The 27,122-nt window shown below is 40.5% G+C and overlaps 1 protein-coding gene across 11 annotated transcripts in view; it reads left to right on the plus strand.

Moving 5' to 3' along the window:
- Window positions 1–27,122, plus strand: part of SYNDIG1 (synapse differentiation inducing 1) — a 274,280-nt gene that overhangs the window by 51,733 nt on the left and 195,425 nt on the right. For 8 of the 11 annotated variants that reach the window (XR_007515430.1, XR_007515429.1, XM_049869585.1 and 5 more), the window contains exon 2: window positions 10,036–10,150. The exons of 1 other annotated variant lie outside the window; for it this stretch is intronic. The gene's annotated coding sequence lies outside the window, so the exon portion shown is untranslated. Of the gene's footprint in view, window positions 1–8,974; window positions 9,041–10,035; window positions 10,151–27,122 lie in introns of those variants that run through there. 2 more of the 11 variants (XM_049869583.1, XM_049869582.1) reach the window with 2 other exon arrangements.

The following is a 27,122-nucleotide window of genomic DNA, read 5'->3' on the forward strand; positions in this document are numbered from 1 at the left end:
CATTTTTTTTGCCGATGGATATCCAGTTATGACAGCACCATTTATTAAGGAGACTGTCTTTTCCCCATTTAACTGACTTTGGGCCTTTGTCAAATATCAGCCGCTCATACATGGCTACATTTATGTCTGAATTCTCAATTCTGTTCCATTGGTCTACGTATCTGTTGTTGTACCAGTAGCAGGCTGTTTTGACTACTGTGGCAGTATAATAGGTTCTAAAATCAAGTAAAGTAAGGCCTCCCACTTTGTTCTTCTTTTTCAGTAATGCCTTATTTATCGGGGCCTCTTTCCCTTCCATATGAAATTGGTGATTTGTTTCTCCATCTCATTAAAGAATGTCCTTGGGATTTGGATTGGTATTGCATTAAATGTATAGACCGCTTTTGGAAGAATAGACATTTTTATAATGTTAAGTCTTCCTATCCACGAGCAAGGCACGTTCTTCCACTTATGTAAGTCTCTTTTGGTTTCTTGCAGAAGTATACTGTAGTTTTCTTTGTATAAGTCTTTTACATCTCTGGTAAGATTTATTCCTAAGTATTTTATCTTCTTGGGGGCTACTGTAAATGGTATTGATTTGGTGATTTCCTCTTCGACGTTCTTTTTGTTGGTATAGAGGAATCCAACTGATTTTTGTATGTTTATCTTGTATCCCAATACTCTGCTGAACTCTTCTATTAGTTTCAGCAATTTTCTGGAGGATTCCTTCGGGTTTTCTGTGTATAAGATCATGTCATCTGCAAATAGAGATACTTTGACTTCTTCCTTGCCAATCTGGATGCCCTTTATTTCTTTATCTAGCCTAATTGCTCTGGCTAGGACCTCCAGCACAATGTTGAATAAGAGTGGTGATAACGGGCATCCTTGTCTGGTTCCTGATCTCAGTGGGAATGTTTTCAGGCTCTCTCCATTTAGGGTGATGTTGGCTGTTGGCTTTGTATAAATGCCCTTTATTATGTTGAGGAATTTTCCTTCTATTCCTATTTTGCTGAGAGTTTTTATCATGAATAAGTGTTGAACTTCGTCAAAGGCCTTTTCTGCATCAATTGATAAAATCATGTGATTTTTGTCTTTTGTTTTATTTATGTGGTGGATTACACTAATTGTTTTTCTAATGTTGAACCATCCCTGCATACCTGATATGAATGCCACTTGGTCACAGTGAATTATTTTTTTTGATATGTTGTTGAATTCTATTGGCTTGAGTTTTGTTGAGGATTTTTGCATCTACATTATTGAGGGATATAGGTCTATAAATTTCTTTTCTTGTGGTTTCCTTACCTGGTTTTGGTATCAGGGATATGGTGGCTTCATAGAATGAGTTTGGTAGTATTCCATCCTTTTCTGTGCTCTGAAATACCTTTAGTAGTAGTGGTGTTAACTCTTCTCTGAAAGTTAGGTAGAACTCTGCAGTGAAGCCGTCCTCACCAGGGCTTTTTTTTGTTGGGAGTTTTTTGATTACCTTTTCAATCTCTTCTTTTTTATGGGTCTATTTAGTTGTTCTACCTCTGTTTGTGTTAGTTTAGGTAGGTAGTGTGTTTCTAGGAATTCATCCACTTCTAGGTTTTCCAATTTAAGTATACTTTTTCATAGTAATCTGATATGATTCTTTTAATTTCAGTTGGATGTGTTGTAATATCGCCCATCTCATTTCTTATTCAGGTTATTTGCTTCCTCTCCTGTTTTTCTTTTGTCATATTGGCCAATGGTTTATCAATTTTGTTGATTTTTTTCAAAAAACCAGCTTTTGGTCTTGTTAATTCTTTCAATTGTTTTCCTGTTTTCTATTTCAATTAGTTCAGCTCTAATTTTTATTATTTGTTTTCTTCTGGTGCCTGTGGGTTTCTTTTGTTGCTCTCTTTCTATTTGTTCAAGTTGTAGGGATAGTTCTTTGATTTTGGCCCTTTCTTCTTTTTGGATGTGTGCATTTATTGATATAAATTGGCCTCTGAACACTGCTTTTGCTGTGTCCCAAAGGTTCTGATAGAAAGTGTTTTCATTCTCATTGGATTCTATGAATTTCTTTATTCCATCCTTAGCGTCTTCTATAATCCAGTCTTTTTTGAGCAGGGTATTGTTCAGTTTGCAAGTGTTTGATTTCTTTTCCCTGCTTTTCCTCTTATTGAATTCCACTTTTATGGTCTTATGGTCAGAGAAGATGCTTTGTAATATTTCAATGTTTTGGATTCTGCTAAAGCTTGCTTTATGACCTAATATGTGGTCCATTCTAGAGAAAGTTCCATGTGTGCTATAAAAGAAAGTATAGTTGGTTGCTGTTGGGTGGAGTGTTCTGTATATGTCTCCGAGGTTAAGCTGGTTGATTGTGGCATTTAGATCTTCGGTGTCTTTATTGAGCTTCTTTCTGGATGTCCTGTCCTTCACCGAAAGTGGTGTGTTGAAGTCTCCTACTATTATTGTGGAGCTGTCTATCTCACTTTTCAATGCTGATAGAGTTTGTTTTATGTATCTTGCAGCCCTGTCATTGGGTGCATAAATATTTAATATGGTTATATCTTCTTGGTGTATTGTCCCTTTAATCATTATATAATGTCCTTCGTTATCCTTTCTGATGGATTTAACTTTAAAGTCTATTTTGTGAGAAATTAATATTGCCACTCCTGCTCTTTTTTGATTGTTGCTTGCTTGATATATTTTTTTCCATCCTTTGAGTTTTAGTTTGTTTGTGTCTCTAAGTCTAAGGTGTGTCTCTTGTAGGCAGCATATAGACGGATCTTGCTTTTTATTTTTTAATCTATTCTGCCACTCTCTGTCTCTTTATTGGTGCTTTTAGTCCATTTACATTCAGGGTAATTATGGATAGGAATGAATTTAGTGCTATCATTTTGATGTCTTTTTTTGTGTGTTGACAGTTTCTTTTTTCTACTTGATCTTATGTGCTGAGTAGATTTTCTTTATATATTGTCCTTTCCTCGTATTTGTTGTTGGTTATTTTGTTTCTGCTGAGCCTGTATTTTTCCTTTGTATTTTATTTTGATGAGTAGGATAGTTTGTCCCCTTAGTGGGTACCTCATTATTTACCCCTATTTTTCTAAATTTAAAACTAACTTTTAGTTCTTTGTATCGCCGTATCTTCCTCTCCATATGGAAGATGTATGATTGTATTTCTTAGTCCCTCTTTATTATTTTATTGCTGTCTTCTTTTATGGGCTTTTTTTTTTTTTTTTTTTAAATCTTGCTGTGTTTTTTTGATTTCCCTGCCTGGTTTGACTTCTGATTGCTCTGCCCAGTGTTCTAGTCTTGGGTTGATACCTGATATTATTGATTTTCTAACCAAAGAACTACCTTTAGTATTTCTTGTAGTTTTGGTTTGGTTTTTACAAATTCCCTCAACTTGTGTTTATCTGGAAATGTCTTAATTTCACCTTCATATTTAAGAGAGAGTTTTGATGGATATATGAGGCATTTTTTTTCCTTCAGTTTTTTAAATATGTCATCCCATTGCCTTTTTGCCTGCATGGTTTCTGGCAAGTAGTCCAAGCTTATTCTTATTGGCTCTCCCTTGTAGGTGACTTTTCATTTATCCCTAGCTGCTCTTATAATTGTCTTTATCTTTGGTTTTGGCAAGCTTGATTATAATATGTCTTGGTGACTTTCTTTTAAGATCTACCTTATGTGGAGTTCAATGAGCATCTTAGATAGATGTCTTATCTTTCACAGTATCAGGGAAGTTTTCTGCCAACAAATCCTCAACCATTTTCTCTGTATTTCCTGTTATCCCTCCCTGTTCTGGTACTCCAGTCACTCGTAGGTTATTTCTCTTGATAGAGTCCCACATGATTCTTAAGGTCTCTTCATTTTTTTTAATTCTTTTATCTGATTTTTCTTCAAATATATTAGTGGCAAGTGATTTATCTTCAATTACAGAAATTCTAGCTTCTACTTGCTCAATTCTGCTCCTCTGACTTTCTATTGAGTTATCTAATTCTGTAATTGTATTGTTAATCTTCTGAATTTCTGATTGTTGTCTGTCTATGGGTTTTTCCAGCTTATTCACCTTTTCATTATGTTCCTGAATAATCTTTCTGATTTCTTCAGTTGCTTTATCTGTGTGTTCCTTGGCTTGTTCTGCGTAGTGCCTCATTTCCTTCCTGATGTCTTGAAGGGTTCTGTATATTAAACTTTTCTATTCTGCATCTGGTAATTCCAGGAATGCAATTTCATCTAGAAGATCCCTGGATTCTTTGTTTTGAGAGCCTGTTGAGGTGATCATGGCCTGTTTCTTTATGTAACTTGATATTGACTGTTGTCTCCAAGCCATCTATAAGTTATTGTATTAGTTTATGCTTGCTTACTGTGTCGTAGCTGCTTGCTTTGTTTTGTTTTGGTATACCCCTATGGGTTGCTTGAATGAGCTAACTTGACTATTTTCACCTTCGGAGCTCTGGTGTCCTGTCCCAGCTGGCTAGAGGTGTTATCAGGTATATCAGTCTAGGAGTCCATTCAGTTTTTTTGTATGAATTCAGCTCAGGTTTCCAGGTAGCTGATATCAAGTGTGTGGTACAGGCTCTCTCCTACAGTCTTAGAGGAGCAGGGGTGATTGGCGTATATACCCATATCTGACTGCAGCAGGGGGTCATGCTGTGAACAAGGCAGGGGCTGAGAACCGACCCCCAAGTGTCTCTGAGGAAAACATGTCTCTGTTCCTTAGAGCATGCTGGTGGGTGGGCTCTGCAGAGGGACCATGGGCACCCAAAGTTTTTGTTGTAAGGGCTGGGAGGTACCAGTTATCTTTGGACCCCTGTCGGGGGTGGCTGTGTGACCTGAGTGGAGCTACCAGTCCTTTGGTCCCTGTTGTGGGTAGGTGAGGACCTTGTTTAATAGGCAAAGTAATGTCAAACGTCAAACACGCACCTCTCCACCGCACAGCTGAAATGGTTGGAGTTTGCCAACAAGGGCCTATTCTTCTGAAATAGGCCCACACAGGTCCATGCAGAAGGGAAAGGTGCTCAAGGTCCACAGATGGTGTATGCCCGGATAGGAGCCGCTTTTGTCCTGAGCTCCCCCAGTTAATGGAGCTAGCAAATTATCTTTTCCCTGTAGTTGCAAATTTTTTCCTTCCCCAAGGCCGGGAGGACAGCTCTAGGTGCTCACCAGGGTCTATCTCAGGTCTAGGGATTCAGCCGCTGAAGCCGGCTTGGGGTTGGGGTGTGCGGTAAAATATACGCAAGTACTTAGCTTTTGCGGAGAGCGCCCTTCTGCTCAGGTTCCGGAGGTGCGAGTGGGCTTTGTGGCTGGCTGCTTCTCCCTGAGGAAACTGCGGCTGAACGCTAGGACCAGCCCGCCTCCGCTGCCGCTGCTGTGGGAATGGTACCTGAGGGCTCCCTGCAATTCAGGTCCGGTAACTCCTCTTTGCTTCTGAACAGCCTCTTCCTCCCCCTGCCCATCAGTTCATTGTCTAAGCTTGCCTTTGATGCTCAGGGCTCCCAGCTTGTCACAAATATACTCATTTCACTTATTTTTTTGGGTCTTTGTTGTAAAGAGGGCTCAACGGAAGCATCTGTCTATTCCGCCATCTTGGCTCTGGCTCGGAATCCAACTGATTTTTGTATGTTTATGTTGTATCCTGGTTCTCTGCTGAGCTCTTCTGTTAGTTTCAGTAGTTTTCTTGAGGCTCCCTTAGGGTTTTCTGTGTATAAGATCATGTCATCTGCAAATAGAGTTACTTTTACTACTGCCTTCTGAATCTGGATGCCCCTTATTTCTTTATCTAGTCTAAATGCTCCAGCTAGGACCTCCAGCTCAATATTGAATAAGAAAAAAAAAAATTTTTTTTTTTTTTCTTATCAATATTGAAAGAGCAGTGATAAAGGGCATTCTTGTCTGGTTCCAGATCTCAGGAGGAATGGTTTCAGGCTGTCTCTATTTAAGGTGATGTTGGCTGTTGGCTTCGTATAAATGCCCTTTATTATGTTGAGGAATTTTCCTTCTAGTCCTATTTTGTTGAGTGTTTTATCATGAATGGGTGTTGAACTTTGTCAAATGCCTTTTGTGCATCAGTTGATAAAATCGTGTGATTTTTGTCTTTTGTTTTATTTATGTGGTGGATTATATTGATTGTTTTTCTAATGTTGAACCATCCCTGCATACCTGGTATGAATCCCACTTGGTCATGGTGAATTATTTTTTGATATGTTGTTGAATTCTATTGGCTAGAATTTTGTTGAGGATTTTTGCATCTAAGTTCATGAGGGATATAGGTTTGTAATTTTCTTTTTTTGTGGTGTGTTCACCTGGTTTTGGTATTTGGGATATGCTGGCTTCATAGAATGAGTTTGGTAGTATTCCATCCTTTTCTGTGCCCTGAAATACCTATAGTATTAGTGGTGTTAACTCTTCTCTGAAAGTTAGGTAGAACTCTGCAGTGAAGCCCTCTGGGCCAGGGCTTTTTTCATTTGGAGTTTTTTGATTACCTTTCAATCTCTTCTTTTGTCATGTGTCTATTTAGTTGTTCTACCTCTGTTTGTGTTAGTTTAGGTAGGTAGCGTGTTTCTAGGAATTCATCCATTTCTTCTAGGTTGTCAAATTTGTTATAGTACAATATTTTGAAGTCATCTGATATGATTCTTTAATTTCATTTGTGTGTGTTGTAATATTGCCCATCTTATTTCTTATTTGGGTTATTTGTTTCCCCTTCTGTTTTTCTTTTGTTAATTTGGCCAATGGTTTATCAATTTTGTTATTTTTTTTCAAAGAACCAGCTTTTGGTCTTTAAATTGTTTTTGTTGTTTTCTATTTCATTTAGTTCTGCTCTAATTTTTATTGTTTTCTTCTGGTACCTGAGGGTTTCTTTTGTTGCTCTCTTTCTATTTGTTCAAGATAGAGGGATAATTCTTTGATTTTGTCCCTTTCTCCTTTTTCTTTGTGCGCATTTATTGATATAAATTGGCCTCTGAGCACTGCTTTCACTGTGTCCCAAAGGTTGTCATTTTCATTGGATTCTATGAATTTCTTTATTCCATCCTTAATGTCTTCTATAATCCAGTCTTTTGTAAGTAGTGTATTGTTCAGTTTCCAAGTGTTTCATTTCTTTTACCTGCATTTTTTGTCATTTATTTCCACTTTTATGGCCTTATGGTCAGAGAAAGATGCTTTGTAATATTTCAATGTTTTGGATTCTGCTAAGGCTTGTTGTATGGATGTCCTGTCCTCCACCGAAAGTGGTGTGTTGAAGTCTCCTACTCTTATTGTGGAGCTGTCTATCTCACTTTTCAATGCCGATAGAGTTTATTTTATGTATCTTGCAGTCCTGTCATTGGGTGCAAAAATATTTAATATGGTTACATCTTTTTGGTATATTGTCCCTTTAATCATTATATATTGTCCTTCCTTATCCTTTATGACGGATTTAACTTCAAAATCTATTTTGTCAGAAATTAAAATTGCCACTCCTGCTCTTTTTAGATTGTTGTTTGCTTGGCATATTTTTTCCTATTCTTTGAGTTTTAGTTTGTTCATGTCTCTAAGGTGTGTCTGTTGTAGGCAACATATAGATGGATCGTGTTTTTTAATCCATTCTGCCACTCTCTGTCTCTTTATTGGTTCATTTAGTCCGTTTACATTCAGGGTGATTACAGATAGGAATGAATTTAGTGCTATCATTTTGATGTCTTTTTTTGTGTGTTGTTGATCGTTTCTTTTTCCCACTTAATTTTATGTGCCGAGTAGATTATTTTTTACATTGTCCTTTGCTCATATTTGTTGTTGTTGATTTTGTTTCTGCTGAGTCTGTATTATTTTCTTTTGATATGTAAGATAGTTTGTCTCCTTATTTTAATGAGTAGGACAGTTGTCTCCTTTACCTCTATTTTTCTAAATTTAAACCTAACTTTTATTTATTTGTTTTGTGGTATCTTCCTCTCTATGTGGAAGATCTATGATTGCATGTCTTAGTCCTCTTTATTATTTTAATGTTGTTTTCTTTTATACATAACATCACTGTTACCCTGTTTGAGTTTTTTTTTTTTTTCTTTTAAATGTTACTTTGTTTTTTTGATTTCTCTGTCTAGGTTGACTTCTGATTGCCCTGCCCAGTGTTCTAGTCTTGGGTTGATACCTGATATTATTGATTTTCTAATGAAAGAACTCCCATTAATATTTCTTGTGGTTTTGGTTTGGTTTTAATGAATTCCCTAATCTTCTGTTTATCTGGAAATGTCCTAATTAACCTTCATATTTAAGAGACAGTTTTGTTGGATATATGATTCTTGGCTGGGAATTTTTTCCTTCAGTTTTTTAAATAAGTCACTCCATTGCATTCTTTCCTGCATAGTTTATGCCAAGTAATCCGAGCTTATTCTTATTGGCTCTCCTTTGTGGGTGACTTTTCATCCCTAGCTGCTCTTAAAATTCTCTCTTTATGTTTGGTTTTGGCAAGTTTGATTATAATATGTCTTGGTGATTTTAACATCTACCTTATGTGGAGTCCAATGTGTATCTTGGATAGATATCGTCTCATCTTTCATGATATCAGGGAAGTTTTCTGTCCAGAAATCTTCAACAATTCTCTCTGTAATTTCTGTTATCCCTTCCTGTTTTGGTGCTCCAATCACTCATAAGTTATTTCTCTTGGTAGAGCCCCACATGATTCCTAAGTTTTCTTCATTTTTTCAAATTCTTTTATCTGTTTTTTTCTTCAAGTATTTTAGTGCCACGTGATTTATCTTGAAGTTCAGAAATTCTTGCTTCTACTTGCTCAATTCTGCTCCTCTGACTTTCTATTGAGTTGTCTACTTCTTTAATTTTATTGTTAATCTTCGGAATTTCTGATTGCTGTCTGTCTATGGATTTTTCCAGCTAATTAAACTTTTCATTATGTTCCTGAAAAATCTTTCTAATTTCTTCATTTGCTTTATCTGTGTGTTCCTTGGCTTGTTCTGTGTATTGCCTCATTTCCTTCCTGATGTCTTGAAGGGTTCTGTATATTAATCTTTTGTATTCTGCCTCTGTTAATTCTAGGAATACACTTTCGTCTAGAAGATCCCTGGATTCTTTGTTTTGAGAGCTTGTTGAGGTAATCATGGTCTGTTTCTTTATGTTTCTTGAAATTGACTGTTGTCTCTGAGCCATCTATAAGTTATTGTATTAGTTTATGCTTGCTTACCGTGTCATAGCTGCTTGCTTTTTTTTTTTTTTTCTGGTATACCCAGATGGGTTGCTTAAGTGAGCTAGCTCCATTATTTTTGCCTTTGGAGCTCTGATGTCCTGTCTCCAGATTCGTAGAGCTGTTATTAGGTATATCTGTCTAGGATTCCATCCACTTTTCTTGTATGAATTCACCTCAGGTTTCCGGGTAGCTGATCATCAAGTGTGTGGTACATGCTCTGTCCTACAGTCTGAGAGTGGCAGGGGTGATTGGTATATGTACGATCTGATTGCAGCAGGGGGTGACACTTTGAGTAAGGCTGGGTGCTGAGATATGGCCACCCAGTGTCTCTGAGCAAAGCACATCCCTGTTCCCTAGAGCATGCAGGTGGGTGGGAAGACCGACCATGGGTACCAATGTTTTTGGTTGTAAGTCGTGGGAGGTACCAGTTATCCTTGGACCCCTGTCGCAGGTGGCTTGGTCAACTGAGTGGAGCTACTAGACCTCAGGCCCTTGATGTGGGTAGGTGTGGATCCTGTTAATAGGCAAAGTAATGTCAGACATCAAACACCCACCTCTCCACAGCGGAAATGGTTGGAGTCTGCCAACAGTGCCCTATTCTCCTGAAATAGGCCCACAGAGGTCCATGCAGAATGGAAAGGTGCTCAAAGTCCACAGACTGTTTATGCCTGGACAGGAGCTGTTTCTGTCCTGAGCTCCCCAGTTAGTGGAGCTGGCAAATTATCTTCTCCCCCAACTGCAAATTTTTTCCTTCTCCAAGGCCAGGAGGATGGCTATAGGTGCTCAGCAGTGCCTATCTCAGGCAAAGGGAATTCAGCCACTGGAGCCAGCTTGAGGGTGGGGAGGGCATGACAAAATATATGCAAGTACTTAGCTTTTGCTGAGAGCGCTGTCCTTCCCTGGTTCCACAGGTGTGAGTAGGCTGTGTGGCTGGCTGCTTCTCTCCGAGGAAACTGTGGCCGAATGCAAGTACCAGCACACCACCACCGCTCTGGGAATGATGCCGGAAGACTCCCTGTGATTCAGGTCCGGTAACTCCTCTTCACTTCTGAATGGTCTCTTCTTCCCCCGACCCTCTGTTTGTTTTCTATGCTTGCCTTTGATGCTCAGGGCTCCTAGGCTGTCATAAATACACTTGTTTCACTTGTTTTTTTGGGTCTTTGTTGTAAAGAGTGCTCGCTGGAAGCATCTGTCTCTTCTGCCGTCTTGGCTCTGCCTCCACTATGTTGATTTATTTTTGTGATTTCCCTGTCTGTGTTGATATCTAGTTGCTCTCTGTCCTGTGTTGTGGTGTTGGGTTGGTACTGATATTATTGATTTTCTAACCAGAGAATTCCCTGTATTACTTCTTGTAGTTTTGGTTTGTTTTTTGCAAATTCCGTAAACTTCTTTTTATCTGAGAATGTCCTAATTTTGCCTTCGTATTTGAGAGACAGTTTTGCAGGATATATGATTCTTGGCTGGCAATTTTTTTCCTTCAGTGCTTTCTATAAGTCATCCCTTTGCCTTCTTGCCTGCATGGTTTCTGCTGAGTAATTTCAGCTTATTTTTATTTACTCTTTTATAAGTGACTTTTTTTTTATCCCTAGCCATTCTTAAAATTTTCTCTTTATCTTTGGTTTTGGCAAGTTTGATTATAGTATTTCTTGGTGAGTTTGTTTTCGCATCTACCTTGTATTTGGTTCAATGAGGATCTTGGATAGATGTCTTCTCATCTTTCACTATATTATGGATGTTTTCTTCCAACAAATCTTCAACAATTCTCTGTTTATTTTGTGTTTTCCCTCCCTGTTCTGGTACTGCATTCACTCATAGCTGATTTTTCTTCATAGAGTCACTTATGATTTTTAGGGTTTCTTCGTTTTTTTTTTAATCTTTTTTCTGATTTTTCTTTGAATATATTGTTGCCAAATGCTTTATCTTCATTCTCGCTTATCCTAACTTCCAGTTCCTCAATTCTCTTCTGGTGACTTTGTACTGAGTTGTCTAATTCTGAAGTTTTATTGTTAATTTTCTGAATTTCTGATTGCTGTCTCTCTACAGATTCTTGCAGGCTATTAAATTTTTCATTATGTTTTTGGATAACCTTCTTAATTTCCTCGACTGCTTTATCTGTGTGCTCCTTGGATTGTTCTGCATTTTGCCTGATTTCCTTCCTGATGTCTTGCAGAGGTCTGTATATTAAGCTTTTGTATCGTACCTCTGGTAATTCCAGGAATACATCTTCATCTGGAAGATTCCTTGAGTCTTTGTTTTGGGAGTTTGTTGAAGTGATCATGGTCTGCTTCTTTATGCGATTTGATACCGACAGTTCTCTCCATGCCATCTATAAGTTATCATATTAATTTATTTTATGTTTGTTCACTGTGTTCTAGCCTCTTGCTTTGTTTTGTTTTGATATACCCGAATAGGCTACTAAAGTGAACTAACTTGATTATTGGAGCCTTTGAAGCACTAATGTCCTGTCACTAGACGGCTTGGTCTATTATCAGGTATATGAGCCTAGGAGTCCTTCACTATTCTTGTATAGATTTAGGGCAGGTGTCCAGGTAGTTGGTCACCAAGTGTGGGGTGCTCACTCTCACTTACAATCTTAGATGGTGATTGGTGTATGCACAAGTTTCCAGTTGCATCAGGAGTTCCAAGTCTGAGGAAGGCAAGGGCTGACAACCTTCCCCCGAGTGTCTTTGGGGAAGGTGCATTCCTGTTCTGTAGAGCACACTGGTGGGTGGGCTCTGTAGTCGTACCATAGGCACCCAGTGCTTTTAACTGTAAGGACTGGGAGGAATCACTTATCCTTGGACCCCTGTCATGAGTGGCTAGGTGGTGTGGTTTGGAGCCACCCGTCCTCAGACCCCTGATGTGGGTAGGTGAAGACCTTGTTTAATAGGCAGAGTGGTATCAAACATCAAAAATCCCCCTCTCCACTGCACAGCTGAAACAGTTACAGTCAGACCTCAAGCTCATTTACACTTGCAATGTAACAGCCAGATCCTAGCTGCTGAAATGGGGCCACCTGGGTCCACGGAGGGGTGAAAGACATTCAAAATCTGTGGGCCACTTGTGCCTGGGCAGTAGCCTCTTCTGTTCTAAGTTTCCACATTGAGGAATCCAGCAGACTATTTGTTCCCCCATTAATTAATTCCTTCTCAAATGCCAAGAGAATGGCTCAGGGAGTGCAGCAGGCCCAGGGAGATCCAGCTGGGGCAGAGGGAGGAAGGATCAGATAGATGAGAGAGAGTTCTTTTAAAAGGAGGAGCTATTAGATCCACATGGTTAATTAGATGAAATCACTTATCTTGTGCCAAGAGCTCTTTTTTTTCACTGATTCTGGAGGCATGCATAGATTCTGTGCTCTGGCTTGGCCCGGTTGCAGTTGCACCAGGCATCAGGGTTGAACCACTTCGCTTGCCTTCTTTTGCTGAAATAACCATGTCCCAAATGCTACTGCCAGCTCCACTGCATTTGTGCCAGGGGATGGGGCTGAGGGGTGCTGGCTCCCACCAAGTGAGGTCCAGTAACTCTTTACTGCTTCTGCACTGTCTCTCCCTTCCCCTGCCAGTCAGTCTGATTTCTTAACTTTGCCTTTGATATTCAGGGTTCCTAGCTTGTCATATATATGATCGATTCACTTGTGTTTTGGGGTCTTTGTTTTTTAGAGGAACCACTGGAAACATCTGACTATGCTGCCATTTTAGCCCCACCTCCCAAGATGGAAATCTTTATGACTAGTTTATGTAAATACATGTAAGGCTGACACCTGAATACTAGCCAAGGGATCAGTGATAATAGAAGCTTCATAACTCATGTCATTAATTTTAATGATTCTGAACAAAGCATGTTTCTAATGCAGATAGCTGCATTTGGAAGTGCCATAGTCACTTTCTTTCTATACCCACTTATCTCCCCAGATTTGATGGGGAGCAAAATGGTCAAAAGGTGGGCATCAGTAAAGGCAAAGAAATGAAGGCCAGCAAGTTATCGATATACCAGCTGTTGGTTTGCTGTGACAGACTCAGGAGTCAGTGTCTGTTCATCTGTGCAGACAAAATCATGGAGCAGAGTTGGCAGCTCTGGCCCTCTGGGTGGTGCTTTTGCTACTGAACCCTCAAAGTTGGGTTGTTGGCTGGCATCCTCAGACTTGCCAGTTATCTGGACACCAGTCTTTGAAGAAGAGAAACTAAGTATTGCAATGTGTAAAGCAAGGAGCCATGAGGAAGTTCCTCAGATCTGACTTCCCTAGCTATGGGGAAGCACGGCTTATATGTGATTTGGGCAGCAAGACAGTGGCCACATAGGGATACTGGGGAAGGAAAATTCTAGAAGGTGGCCAGGAAATAGGAGGTGACGTGGTTTCTGTCAGACCTCCCACTTTGGAATAGGGTCCAGGTGCTGATTTTCCTTCTGATTGATTCCATCTGTTGCTGCATCCACTGTTGATATCAGTTAGTGGTCACACCTGGCCCTTCCGTGCATGCAGCGTGGGCGAAATCTGGCTAGGGCTAGTTTAAGGACTAATGGAAATTTGCTGGCATTTGTAGGGTCAGGTTACACTTTGATTTAGTTATTTACATCTCAAGTGATACAGAAAATGATGCCAAATGGTGGCTCTGATACTTCTTTTAAAATGGATAGAGTTGGAAGATGTTACTGATGGAAAATGCCAGAAAAAAATAGAAATGCCTTAGGGGTACCAAAGAAAGGATCAAGCACATTCCTTTCCGTAAAGTGCTATGTTTATCCCTTTCCGTGTGTTTCCATGGGCCATTGAGCTATTTGGACATTTCAGTATCAACGTACAGAATCTGATGTTTCTAATGGGCAAACAAAAGCAAATACTTTTCTTCTCCTTGCTTACATCTTAATTCAAGTAATATGCACCACATCCTGAGAAAGCATGGGATCTGAACATACTGGCCTTGTGGTATATCTCCATCTATAGCTACCAGGCTGTGCGGGAGCTGGACTTGGGATTTACAACGGCCCTTGCTTTGAAGCATAACAGTTCTTAGTTTACAGTTTTCTTCAGACTGAATCAAGATCCAAACTTCTAAGTCTATACTTCATGGAGAACAGCTTTTACTTCAGAGAATAAAAAAGGCCAGATGGCTGAAGCTCAGAAAGCTAGGGGTGGTGGATGGAGGTGGGGAACCAACAGGGGTTGGTGCATACTAGGTCTTGAAAGCTGTGTTAAGGCCTTTGTACTGCAGGAGTAGTGGGAAGTCACTGCGGTAATTTATGCAGGGGTGTCACAGATCAGTTGCCTTTCTAGAAGACCCCTACAGCCAAGAATGGATGTGGGAAAGGCTTGGAAGATAGTTGAAGTTGTCTGGGTGGGAGATGGTTTTCGCCTGGTCCAGGGTGGGAGATAGATCAGAGAATGGGCAGGGCTTGTCAGATGATTAGGTTTTGGTGGTGAGGAGGAGGTGGTAGTGAAACTGGACTCACTCCCAAGCTTGGGCTTCACAGTTGGAGAGATGATGATGCCAGTCAGGCACAGATGTGGGTGAGAACACTGCAGAGGGCCCAGGATATCCTAGTGGGTCTGGAGGTCATTGTCTCATGGATAGTAGTGGCAGCCATGGGCTACAGGAGATTATGAAAGAGAAAAGGATTAAACCCATTCCCTATGAGTTGTATGGAGGAAGGTGATCTGGTGAAGAAGAGCAGGTAGGAGACCTGGAGAAACAGCAAGAAAGACCAGAGAATGTAGGGTCATGGGAGCCAAGGGGAATTGTCTCACAGAGAAGGGAATTGTCAGAGGTCAGTTTGGTCCTGAGAGGTCAAGCACAGCCTGGCTTGGAAAGCAGCCATCTGGCTTATGGACGTTTAGGCCACTGGTTATTTGAGAAGACGGGTGCGGGGGCGAGATGTCAGATTTATTCCTGAATATCCACACCCTGGGACCTGTCCTCCTTCCTCAACCTCACCACTAAATTTGGGTGCATTTTAGGAATCCACATGGGTTTCTCAGACCTCAGGGTTTGTTTTTTAATGGCACTGAAACATTTTTAATAAGATTTAAATTTAATAAGATCCCAGGTGACCTCTACCCATATTCGTTGCCTCATTTTTTACTCTGGTAACCTGCTTGGGTGTTCCTGTTAACTGGCTCACTTCTCAGCACTCTCTTAGGAGAGAAGATCATACACACCAAGGCAAGTCAGGGTAGGGCTCATTTTAAGAGGCCAGAAATCTAATACAGGTATTAGATGTTAGACCTTATCCTTGTAGCCTTTGAAGCAAAGCTTTAAAAAAATGCTGTAGATAATGACATGTTATTAAAAGATGTTTTCAGTTGTCTCACTCTCCCAATCCTAAATTTTGTGGTTCAGTGGTAACCAGAGGCAGGGAAATGGTTTCTTTTAACTTTGTTGTTGTTAGTTGCTGCCAAGTTAGCTCCGACTCATGGTGACCCCACGTATAACAGAATAAAATGTTGCCCAGTCCTGCGCCATCTTCACGATGGTTGGTATGCTCTAGTGCATTGTTTCAGCTGTTGTGTATTTTGAGGGCCTTCCCACCTAGGGGGCTCATCATCTATATCAGGCAGTGTTCTGTTGTGATCCCACAGGGTTTTAATTGGCTAATTTTCAGAAGTTGATCACAAGGCCTTCCTTCCTAGTCTGTCTTATTATGGAAGCTCTGCTGAAACCTGTCCACGACAGATGACTCTGCTGGTATTTGAAATACTGGCTTCCTGCATCACAGTAACACGCAGGCCACCTCAGTACGGCAGACTGACAGACGGGTGGTAGTTTTTTTAACAAGTCCAGAATGCGTGTACCAGGATGGCAGAAATAAAAGGAGGCTATTGACCCCAAGGCCTGGAGTATGATTTTGCCTCTGCAAGCCCCCACCTCTGGCCTTGATTTATCCCAAGTGCTCGCTTCCATTTGACACCACCAGGTTCTGTTCATAAATAGCCCCAGGGAGGAATTTTCCATTTAGGCTAATGCAACTGTGACTGCAAGTACTCTCACTGCCCAGTGGTTCCAGGCATGTTGTGTCTATCCAGGCATCCACATCCTTAGCATGTATTAGGACAGAGGGCACGTGGAATAAGGTAAAGTTAAACATTTATCTAAAACATAGTGTTCAGGTGACAGCATTCCCACATACTCAGAAAGCGAAACATGCCATGACACATCTGAGGTAACCAAATCAGGTTTAGGAGAAAGAAATTCTTCCTCGATGAGGTAGAGCACATAACAGCACCCCTGTCTGTCACACCACCAGATTTAGGGCTACCAATATTCTGTTACACTGTCACCTTCCTTTTTTTCCTTGAACTCCTGAGAATAAGATCTCAAACCATAAACTTTCCAAAATTCATGAAACCATGTACTATATACATATAACACTCACTGAAAAAGACAACACATTAGGGTCTTTCCCTGGAAGCCCCAGATTGGCCGTTGCTAGAGAGGAGCCTGGTCCCTATGGGAGCAATACAGGGATTGTCCACACCTATGATAAAAGTGCTTGTTGGTCTTACTTGCTGGTTTGTCTAAAGTTTGCCAATGCTTTGACATCCAGGGCAGTAGCTCCTGGATCTGGCAAGTCAGATTATGGAGTTCTAGGTCCTGGAATTGACAGAATGCCATGTGAGTGAGAAGCTGGGAAGTGAGTGAGGCAGCTGCAGGTCAGCTCCTCATTTGGTCTGGGGTAGGGTGGGGTGGGGTTATGAGAATAAAGGAGCGGTTGGGCTAAGGATCTGGTATCTTCTCACCCCCAAAGCAACTACAAAGATATGGGTGCAGGTAGCTTATCTGAGAAGTGATTCCAGGAAGTACTGGTTGGAGAGTAAAGAAGGGAGCTGGAAGATAAGATAGTCAGAGACATCTGGGGGTCAGCCCTGCTGGGGGAGCTCTGGAGACAAAAAGGGGCACTTCAGAATCATCACACAGATCCAGGTGTTGGTGGACTCACCCCACCACAGTCCATCAGCTCCCTGCCTGCCAAGCTCCTGGATCAAGAGTACTCATGACGGTTGCAGCAGAATGCTGCAGTGAAGAGGCCCAGGGCATTTAAGGTGCACCACTGGCTTCTTCAACACCAACAGTGCCTAGACTAGTGCTAGTTCATCATCTTTACTCCCATGCGGCCCCTGTTGGAGAACAGACAAGACTCAATATCAGTTTATTCCTGCCTGGAAAGAGCCCTGTTTTTTCTGGAAAAGCTGAAGCTCTCTATGTAGGCCCCTCCTTTGCATGAAGCCTGCTCCCTAACCCTTTCCTGCACCAAACAGGAATTGAAGTCTTGCCACAGTCTAACCTCTGTGATCTCAGGAGCCTGAGCATGACCAGCTGCTAGGTGGGCAGAGGGGAGGGAACCTGGCAGGGCCTTCGAGGTTCCACTCAGCATAGAGAGGTAGGTGACTGCATGGGAGAAGATACCTGAAGCAGGCCAGGAGTGGTGTGTCCAGCAGAAGACGCTGCCTGACATCTCCCCGTTCCTTGCCCAGGACAGACTGAACAGGTTGCTCATCACTCAGAAGGGGTGGTGGGGTAGCCAGGAGACGTGCTATTCTAGTCAACCCAGGAACCCTACCAGGGAAGCTGCATTCTGCAGGGAGGTGCCAACACTGGGATGCGAGCATGCCTCTCAGAAGAGCTGGGAGCCCAGAGGGGCACTTCAGGCACAGCCAGAAAATGCCTGGATCTCCCCAGGTACACAGTGTGGTCTAGAAAGCAAAAATAAGAAAGGAGAGAGAAATGCCTGAGAAGCAGAGGGAATAAAACATAGTTAAGAAAGATGAGAAGAGTTTAAGAGATTTCCAGAAAAATGTTAACAACGGGGTAATGCAAAATTAAAGTTAAGGGGGTTACTATTTAAATGTCAGGTATTTAAATGTCCCAGTGAAGAAAAAGGTGAAACAGATAAGATTTAAAATAAAAGTTAAACAAACAAAACTCTTAGAACCAACAAAATTCAAAGGAAAGCCTAGAAGTTAAAGATTGCATTTTACAGTAAAACCAAAACAAATGAGCAAGCAAATACTAACACATGGCTAGGAAGTGTTGTTGTTAGGTGCCATCGAGTCAGTACGGACTCATAGCAACCCTATGAGCCACAGAACCAAACACTGACTGGTTCTGCTCCATGCTCACAATCATTGTTATACTTGAGCCCATTGTTGCAGCCACTGTGTCAGTCCATCTCATTGAGGGTCTCCATCTTTTCTGCTGACCTTGTACTTTACCAAGCATGATGTCCTTCTCCAGGGACTGATCCCTTCTGACAACATGTCCAAAATATGAAAGACACAGTCTCTCCATCCTTGCTTCTAAGGAGCATTCTAGTTGTACTTCTTCCAAGACACATTTGTTCATTCTTTTGGCAGTCCATGGTATAATATTCTTAGCCAACACCACAGTTCAAAGGTGTCAGTTCTTCTTTGGTCTTCCTTATTCATTGTCCAGCTTTCACATGCATATCATGCAACTGAAAGTACCATGACTTGGGTCAGGCACACCTTAGTCTTCAAGGTGATATCTTTGCTTTTCAACACTTGAAATCCTTTGCAGCAGATTTGCCCAATGCAATGCATCTTTTGATTTCTTGACTGCTGCTTCCATGGCTGTTGATTGTGGACCCATGTAAAACGAAATCTTTCACAACTTCAGCCTTTTCTCCGTTTATCATGATGTTGGTCATTGGTCCAGTTGTGAGGATTTTTGTTTTCTTTATGTTGAGGTGTAATCCATACTGAAGGCTGTGGTCTTTGATCTTCATTAGTAAGTGCTTCAAGTCCTCTTCACTTTCAGCAAGCAAGGTTGTGTCGTCTGTACAATGCAGGTTGTTAATGAGTCTTCCTCCAATCCTGATGCTGTGTTCTTCATGTAGTACAGATTCTTGGATTATTCCTTCAGCATACGGATTGAATAGGTATGGTGAAAAGATACAACCCTGATGCACACCTTTCCTGACTTTAAACCACTCAGTATCCTCTTGTTCTGTCTGAACAACTGTCTCTTGATCTATGTACAGGTTCCTCATAAGCACAATTAAGTGTTCTAGAATTCCCATTCTTTGCAATGCTATCCATAATTTGTTATGACCCACACAGTCGAATGCCTTTGCATAGTCAATAAAATACAGGTAAACATCCTCCTGGTATTCTCTGCTTTCAGCCAGGATCCACCTGACATCAGCAGTGATATCCCTGGTTCCACATCCTCTTCTGAATCCAGCCTGAATTTCTGGCAGTTCCCTGTTGATATACTGCTGCAACCACTTTTGAATGATCTTCAGCAAAAATTTGCTTACATGTGATATTAATGATATTGTTGTATAATTTCCACATTCGGTTGGATCACCTTTCTTGGGAATAGGTATAAATATGAATCTCTTCCAGTGGCTTGGCCAGGTAGCTGTCTTCCATATTTCTTGGCATAGACGAGTGAGCACTTCCAGCAGTGCATCGGTTTGCTGAAACATCTCAATTGATATTCCATCAATTCCTGGAGCCTTTTTTTCCACCAGTGCCTTCAGTCAGGTTGAACTTCTTCCTTCAGTACCATCGATTCCTGATCATATGCTACCTCTCGAAATGGTTGAACATCAACTAGTTGCTTTTGGTATAATGACTCTGTATTCCTTCCATCTTCTTTTGATGCTTTCTGCGTCATTTAATATTTTCCCCCATGGAATCCTTCACTATTGCAACTCGAGGCTTGAATTTTTTTCTTCAGTTCTTTCAGCTTCAGAGACGCCGAGTGTGTTCTATCCTTTTGGTTTTCTATCTCCAGCTCTTTGCACATGTCATTTTAATACTTTACTTTGTCTTCTCGAGCCACCCTTTGAAATCTTCTGTTTAGTTCTTTTACTTCATCATATCTTCCTTTTTCTTTAGCTGCTCGACATTCAAGGTGAAGTTTCAGAGTCTCCTCTGACATCCATCTTGGTCTTTTCTTTCTTTCCTGTCTTCAGTGACCTCTTGTTTTCTTCACGTATGATATCTTTGATGTCATTCCACAACTTATCTGGTCTTCAGTCATGCATGTTCTACGTGTCAAATCTATTCTTGAGATGGCCTCTAAATTCAGGGGGATATATTCAAGGTCATATTTTGGGTCTCATGGACTTGCTCTGATTTTCTTCAGTTTAAACTTGAACTTGCATATGAGCAATTGATGGTCTGTTCCACAGTTGGCCCCTGGCCTTGTTCTGAGTCATGATACTGAGCTTTTCCATTGTCTCTTTCCATAGATGTAGTTGATTTGACTCCTGTGTATTCCATCTGGTGAAGCCCATGTGTATAGTCGCCATTTATATTGGTGAAAAAAGGTATTTGCAATGAAGAAGTCAGAAGTCACTGGTCTTGCAAAATTCTATCATTTGATCTCCAGCATTGTTTCTATCACCAAGGCCATATTTTCTAACTGCCGATCCTTCTTCTTTGTTTTCAACTTTTGCATTCCAATCAACAGTAATTATCAGTGCATCCTGATTGCATGTTCAGTCAATTTCAGACTGTAGAAACTGATAAAAGTCTTCAATTTCTTTATGTTTGGCCTTAGTGGTTGGTGTGTAAATTGGAATAATAGTTGTATTAACTGGTCTTCCTTGTAAGTGTATGGGTATTATCCTATCATTAACAGTGTTGTACTTCAGTATAGATCTTGAAATATTCTTTTTGTCGATGAATGCGACACCATTCCTCATCAAGTTGTTGTTTCCGGCATAGTAGACTATATGATTATCTGATTCAAAATGGCCAATAGCAGTGCGTTTGAGCTCACTATTGCCTAGGATATCGATGTTTATGTGTTCCATTTCATTTTTGACAATTTCCAATTTTCCTAGATTCATACTTCATACATTCCATGTTCCTATTATTAATGGATGTTTGCAGCTGTTTCTTCTCATTTTGTGTTGCGCCATATCAGCAAATGAAGGTCCCGAAAGCTTTACTCCATCCACGTCATTAAGGTCAAATCTACTTTGAGCAGGCAGCTCTTCCCCATTTTTCTTTCGAGTGCCTTCCAACATGAGGGGCTCACCTTCCGGCACTATATCAGAAAATGTTCCACTGCTATTCATAAGGATTTCCCAGGCTAATTCTTTTCAGAAGGAGACTGCTGGGTGCTTCTTCCTAGTCTGTCTTAGTCTGGAAGCTCAGCTGAAACCTGCCCACCATGGGTGGTCCTGCTGGTATCTGAATACCAGTGGTATAGCTTCCAGCATCACAACAACACACAAGCCCCCACAGTACAACAAACTGACACGTGGGGGTGGCTAGGAATTGGAAGCTAAATAAATATAGTTTTTCGAAATTACAAAAAAGATAAGATTGTTACCAGTTTCCACTCCCCCCTCCCCTATAGACACACATTGGCATAATCATCAGGATTGAAGGACAAAGGAATTAAATATAGAAACAAAAAGCCTAGGATTAAATAGCATTAAAAAAAATTTTTTTTTGAAGAAATAAAAACATAATTGCCTAGATGCCAAGTTCTACAACAAAACATAGTGATTTCAGAAAGTACCATGCAGTAAAAGACCACAAGTAAAATACATGAAGAATTCCACTGAACTAAGTTGTTACTCTCTTTGGAGTAAACATTGGTTTACTGTGTGACATCTCTGGGTCCCTGGGGCAGACAAGTGACTCTCAAAGATTACAAGCTGGCAGGCTGTGTTGTTGTTCTGACTCATAGCGACCCTATAGGATAGAGTAGAACTGTCCCATAGAATTTTCTTGGCTGTAATGTTTATGGAAGGAGATCACCAGGTCTTTTCTCCCCGGAGGCACTAATGGGTTCGAACTGCTGATCTTTTGGTTCACAGCTGAATGGTTAACTACTGTGCCATCAGGGCTCCTTTTGCAGGCTATAAAACAAACAAACCCAGTGCCGTCGAGTCAATTCCGACTCATAGTGACCCTATAGGACAGAGTAGAACTGCCCCATAGAGTTTCCAAGGAGTGCCTGGCGGATTGGAACTGCCGACCCTTTAGTTAGCAGCTGTAGCACTTAACTACTATGCCACCAGGGTTTCCTAGCTATAAAAAAAAAAAAATTTTTTTTTTTTTTTTTTTTTTTGCTATAGATATGTTTTATTTAGCCCCTAGAGGGACTCAATGTGTGTGTATGTATATATATATAATTCAATTACTTATCATTATCAAATAAATCTGAAATCCGAATTTCCATTTTCTCTTGAACTGTTTGTTTTTTTCTCCCTCTACCTGTTTTGAAGATATGCTTTTTATTTATATCATTAGCTATCACCCTTAAATTTTTAATGTGTATTCCGTAATGTAAATATTCTAGAGTTAATACTATATCCATCTTTCTTCTTAATAACATAAGGATCTTAGAACCTCCTTCCTATCTTACATTATTGTTCAGTATATCAATTCCGTCTCACTTTTATTCACCTTGCATATCATTTCTACTCTCTTTGATCATTTTCCTTTTTTTCTTGAGGACAGTAGTCCCTTTCAGGAAGGTCTGTTAGAGGTTCATTCCCTCAGTCTTTGGCCAGGTGTGCTTTGTTCTTATTTGTGAATTATATTTTAACTACGTATAGAATTCTAGGTTAACAGTGTTTTTTCTTAGGAACTTTGAAACTATTTTTTATTCTCTTACAGTTTCTATCACTGTTGTTGAGAAATTTACTCTTGTTTTTCCTATGGGTTGAGGTCATATTTTTGGTTAAGATCATATTCTGGTATGTTGCATAGTTTTATTACAAGATGTTTTGGTGTGTAATACCTTTCATTTACCTTGTTTAATGTGTTTCTGAATCTGCCAGTTCATATCTCTCATTAGTTCTCATAAATCTTCTAGTCTCTTCAAACATTACCTCTTCCCCATTTTCAATGTTTTCTCATCCTGGAATTCCCAGTCTATTCTTCCGTAATTTCTACTAGTTGAATGAGGATGTTCTCATTTTTGTCTTTCTTCTTTTTAATCTGCCTTTCATATTTTCCTTTGTATGCTGAACTCTGGATAATATCATCAGGCCTATATTCCCATTCATTAATTTTCTCATCTGATATTTCTGATTTGCTCATTAACTCACCTGCTACGTTTTTAATTCAATGACTTTTTTTTCTGGAAATTCAAATTTGTCTTGTATCTTATGATAATGTATTTTTCCCCTGTAGCTTTGATTCCTTCTCTTATGTCGTGACTATACCAGAAGAGACTATTTGATCACTTATTTTATTACCTCCATCACATTGTTTCACTATATGAAGTCCTTGGGTGGCCTTTCTGTCTGCTGACTCAGGCTCATTGTGGATTCTTTCTTTGTAAAAAATAAAAGACTTTGAATTGTGTTTAAGTGAAACAAACTGTGAAAATTCTGTTTGAGGATTTCCTGAGGTGAGGGTGTGTCTGACAGGTACCCTAGGGATTATTGACTTGCAACCACTTTTTATGTTAATTTCTCAGTTTGCAGGCTTCCTGACCATGCAAATACTAAACTTTCATACCTCAGATCCACGTAATCCTCAGTTTCTAGCAGAGAACTTTCCCAGTGCTTTTGTCCGGCACTGATGAGCAGGCAGAGTGATTCTAGTCTGCACGCTCACTGGACATGTCATACTTCGAGATTCTCAGCTTAGTGTGGGAGAATCAGCTCCTGTCCCCACTGGAAAAGACCCAAAGTCTTGTGTCCTCTCTATACATGGCCACTAAAACTCAAGCCTGGTTTACCAGCACTGGCATTTGTCCCTAAGGCTGCAGTGGCATCAACCTGGGTTTGTAGTAGCTAAACACCAGTCTTACACTCTGTTAGAAATGAAAACAAAGAATTTTATTGAAGGATAAAACTGATTCACGAATTGCGAGACACACAAGCATCCAGGCAGGGTACCGCAATGTGTTCCAAATTGCGAGAAGACAGGGAGGCTTTTATCAGGTGAAGCAAACAAAGGTCTGTGTGTCTTAGGCACGAAGTGGGGCAGGGGAGGGGGGGAGGTTACACGGCAAAAGTTAGAAAGGGTTTGTTAAATTATAACCTTAATATCAGTAAGTCTTATTTACTAACATCCTGGGGTATGCTGAGCAAGACATTCTGTCTGGAACAGGTGAGTCAGTTTTCTGTAACAGCTGCGTGATTGCCTCTTCTTAGAGTAGCAAGCTATACTCCTACCTTGGTTACAGAGTTACAAGGAGTCAGCAGAAAAGGAGTGAAGGTCTCAGTGAATGAAGTCTGATTTGGAGGAGTCAGAAAATTAGAACAGACTTGGTTGATTGGCGTTTATCTCATCATTGTTTCAGAGTTTTGAGACAATTACACGTCCCATCTTTACTTAACATTATCAGTTCTATTTCCTAACCTCCTGGGATATGTTGACTAAAGTATTTTTCCATAGGACATGCTGTACAAACATCCTTGACAAACATCTTTTACCAAACAATACTTTGCATAAGCTAAAGTTCTGACCCTTGCTTTTTTCTGTGTTACAGTTAAACTTTTATGAGAGGCTGAATTGTCTTTTTGTAACAGCAGAAGCAGAGGCTTCTAAATCAGACTGCAGTCTGATTCAAAATGGAGTTTAATTTAGATCTGGGGCAGCCATCTCAGATCATGCCAAGCACTCTGCTTTAAGGTCTGCATACATAGGTTTAAGACTCCGTATTTCACCTCCCTCTTTATTTTTAGCCCCTGAAGGTTTTCCTTGCTTACTTGTGAGCTCAGCTATGCCTGTAAAGGAATATTTGCAGCATTACCCAGCATGTTTAGCTGTTTTGTTGCAGGAGGTTTTCCGATTGGATAGTCACCCACAGTGTTAGAAACAGATTTCTCCTGAGAAGTATGAAGATCTAGCAACACCAGATGTGTTTCTGCAAGACTGAAATAAGCTGGACACTTGGGTGAGGGGTATGTGCTCCCTGTTCGGTCTCTAATTTATCACCTGTAATGTTATTTTAATGTTATTCTCAGGAGTTCCTGGGTGGTGCAAACTATTATGGTTAAGGTTGTGTCAACTTGGCTGGGCCATGATTCTTAGCGTTTGGCAGTTATGATATAGTTTGGCAGTTATGTAATGATGTAACACCTCCATGGTGAGATCTGATATTATGTAATCTCCCCCATGACAAGATCTGCTGTGAACAACCAGTCAGTTGAAGGGGAGTTTCCTTGTGGGTATAGCTTGCATTCAACATATATGGACTGTCTGGCAAAGCTCACTGACTTTTGCCCTGCTGTGGATCCTGCATTTGGTTCATCATCATTGAATTCCAGTTCTTGGGACTTGAGCCAGCAGCCTAATACCTTCTAACATCTTACCTATCAATCTTGGATTCGTCAGCCTCTGCAGCTTTGTGAGTCAGGAGAAGTCTCCATCTACAAGCCTGATCCACGAACTTCATACTTGCCAGCCTCTGCAACCACGTGAATCATTTTGTTGAGACCTATAACTAGACTAAAGTCTCAGTGAGCCCCAAAAGTTGAAGTAAAAAGTGTGACCCAGGAGGAGGCACACTACATGACAAAAGAACTGCTTCAGTTTTCATTTTTTTTTATTTTGCATCTTGAGTCAGTCTCTCTTTTTTTTAATTGTGCTTTAGGTGAAAGGTTACAGCTCAAGTGAGTTTCTCATACAAAAAGTTATACACATACTGTTATGTGACCCTAGTTGTAATCCCTGTAATGTGATAAAACACTCTCCCTTTCCACCCTGGGTTTCCCATGTCCATTCAACCAGCTCCTGTCCCTTTCTACCTTCTCATCCCGCCTCCGGACAGAAGTTGCCCACTTAGTCTCACGTATCTACTTGAACTAAGAAGCAAACGCTTCACGAGCATTATTTCATGTTTTATACTCCAGTCTCATCTTTGTCTGAAGAGTTGGCTTTGGGACTGGCTTTAGTTCTGGGTTAACAGAGAGTCCAGGGGCCATGTGTTTTGGGGTTCCTCTAGTCTCAGTCAGACCATTAAGTCTGGTCTTTTTATGTGAATTTGAATTCTGTACTACATTTTTCTCCTGCTTCATTGGGGACTCTCTGTTGTGTTCCCTGTCAGGGCAGTTGTTAGTGGTAGCCAGCCACCAACTAGTTCTTCTGGTCTCAGGCTGATGGAGTCTTTGGTATATGTGGCCCCTTTTGTCTCTTGGGCTAATATTTTCCTTGTGTCTTTGGTGTTCTTCATTCTTCTTTGTTCCAGGTGGTTTGGGACCAATTGATGCATCTTAGACAGTGACTCACAAGCTTTTAAGACCTCAGACGCTATGCAACAAAGTGGGATGCTGAACATTTTCTTAATAAACTTTGTTACGCCAGTTGACCTAGATGTCCCCCAAAACCATGGTCCCAGTACCACTGCCCCTTCTACTCTGCCCCTTGATGTGTTCGGTTGTGTTCAGGAAATTTAGCTTCTCCTTTAGTCCAGTTGTGTTGATTTCCCCTGTATTGTATGTTGTCGTTCCCTTCACCTAAGATAATTCTTGTCTACTATGTAGTTAGTGACCCTAATTGGACATGTCTTAGCCAAAAATTTTTTGCCTGTCTGTAGGTTGTCTTTTACTCTTTTGGTGAAGTCGTTTGATGAGCACACGTTTGATTTTTAGGAGCTCCCAGTTATCTAGTTTCTCTTCTGGTGTTTGTGCATTGTTATATTTTGTATTCCGTTTATGCCATGTATTGGGGCTCCTAGCGTTGTCCCTATTTTTTCTTCCATGATCTTTATTGTTTTAGATCTTATATTTAGGTCTTTGATCCATTTTGAGTTAGTTTTTTGCATGGTGTGAGGTATGGGTCTTGTTTAATGTTTTTGCAAATGAATATCCAGTTATGCCAGCATCATTTGTTAAAGAGACAGTCTTTTCACCATTTAATGGACTTTGGGCCTTTGTCAGATACCAGCTGCTCATAGGTACATGAATTTATGTCTGGATTCTCAATTTTGTTCCATTGGCCTATGTATCTGTTGTTGTACCAGTACTAGGCTGTTTTGACTACTGTGGTGGTATAATAGGTTCTAAAATCAGGTAGTGTGAGTCCTCTCATTTTGTTCTTCTTCAGTAATGCTTT

Source organism: Elephas maximus, chromosome 25, assembly GCF_024166365.1.
Source record: "Elephas maximus indicus isolate mEleMax1 chromosome 25, mEleMax1 primary haplotype, whole genome shotgun sequence".
Taxonomy (NCBI): Eukaryota; Metazoa; Chordata; class Mammalia; order Proboscidea; family Elephantidae; genus Elephas; species Elephas maximus.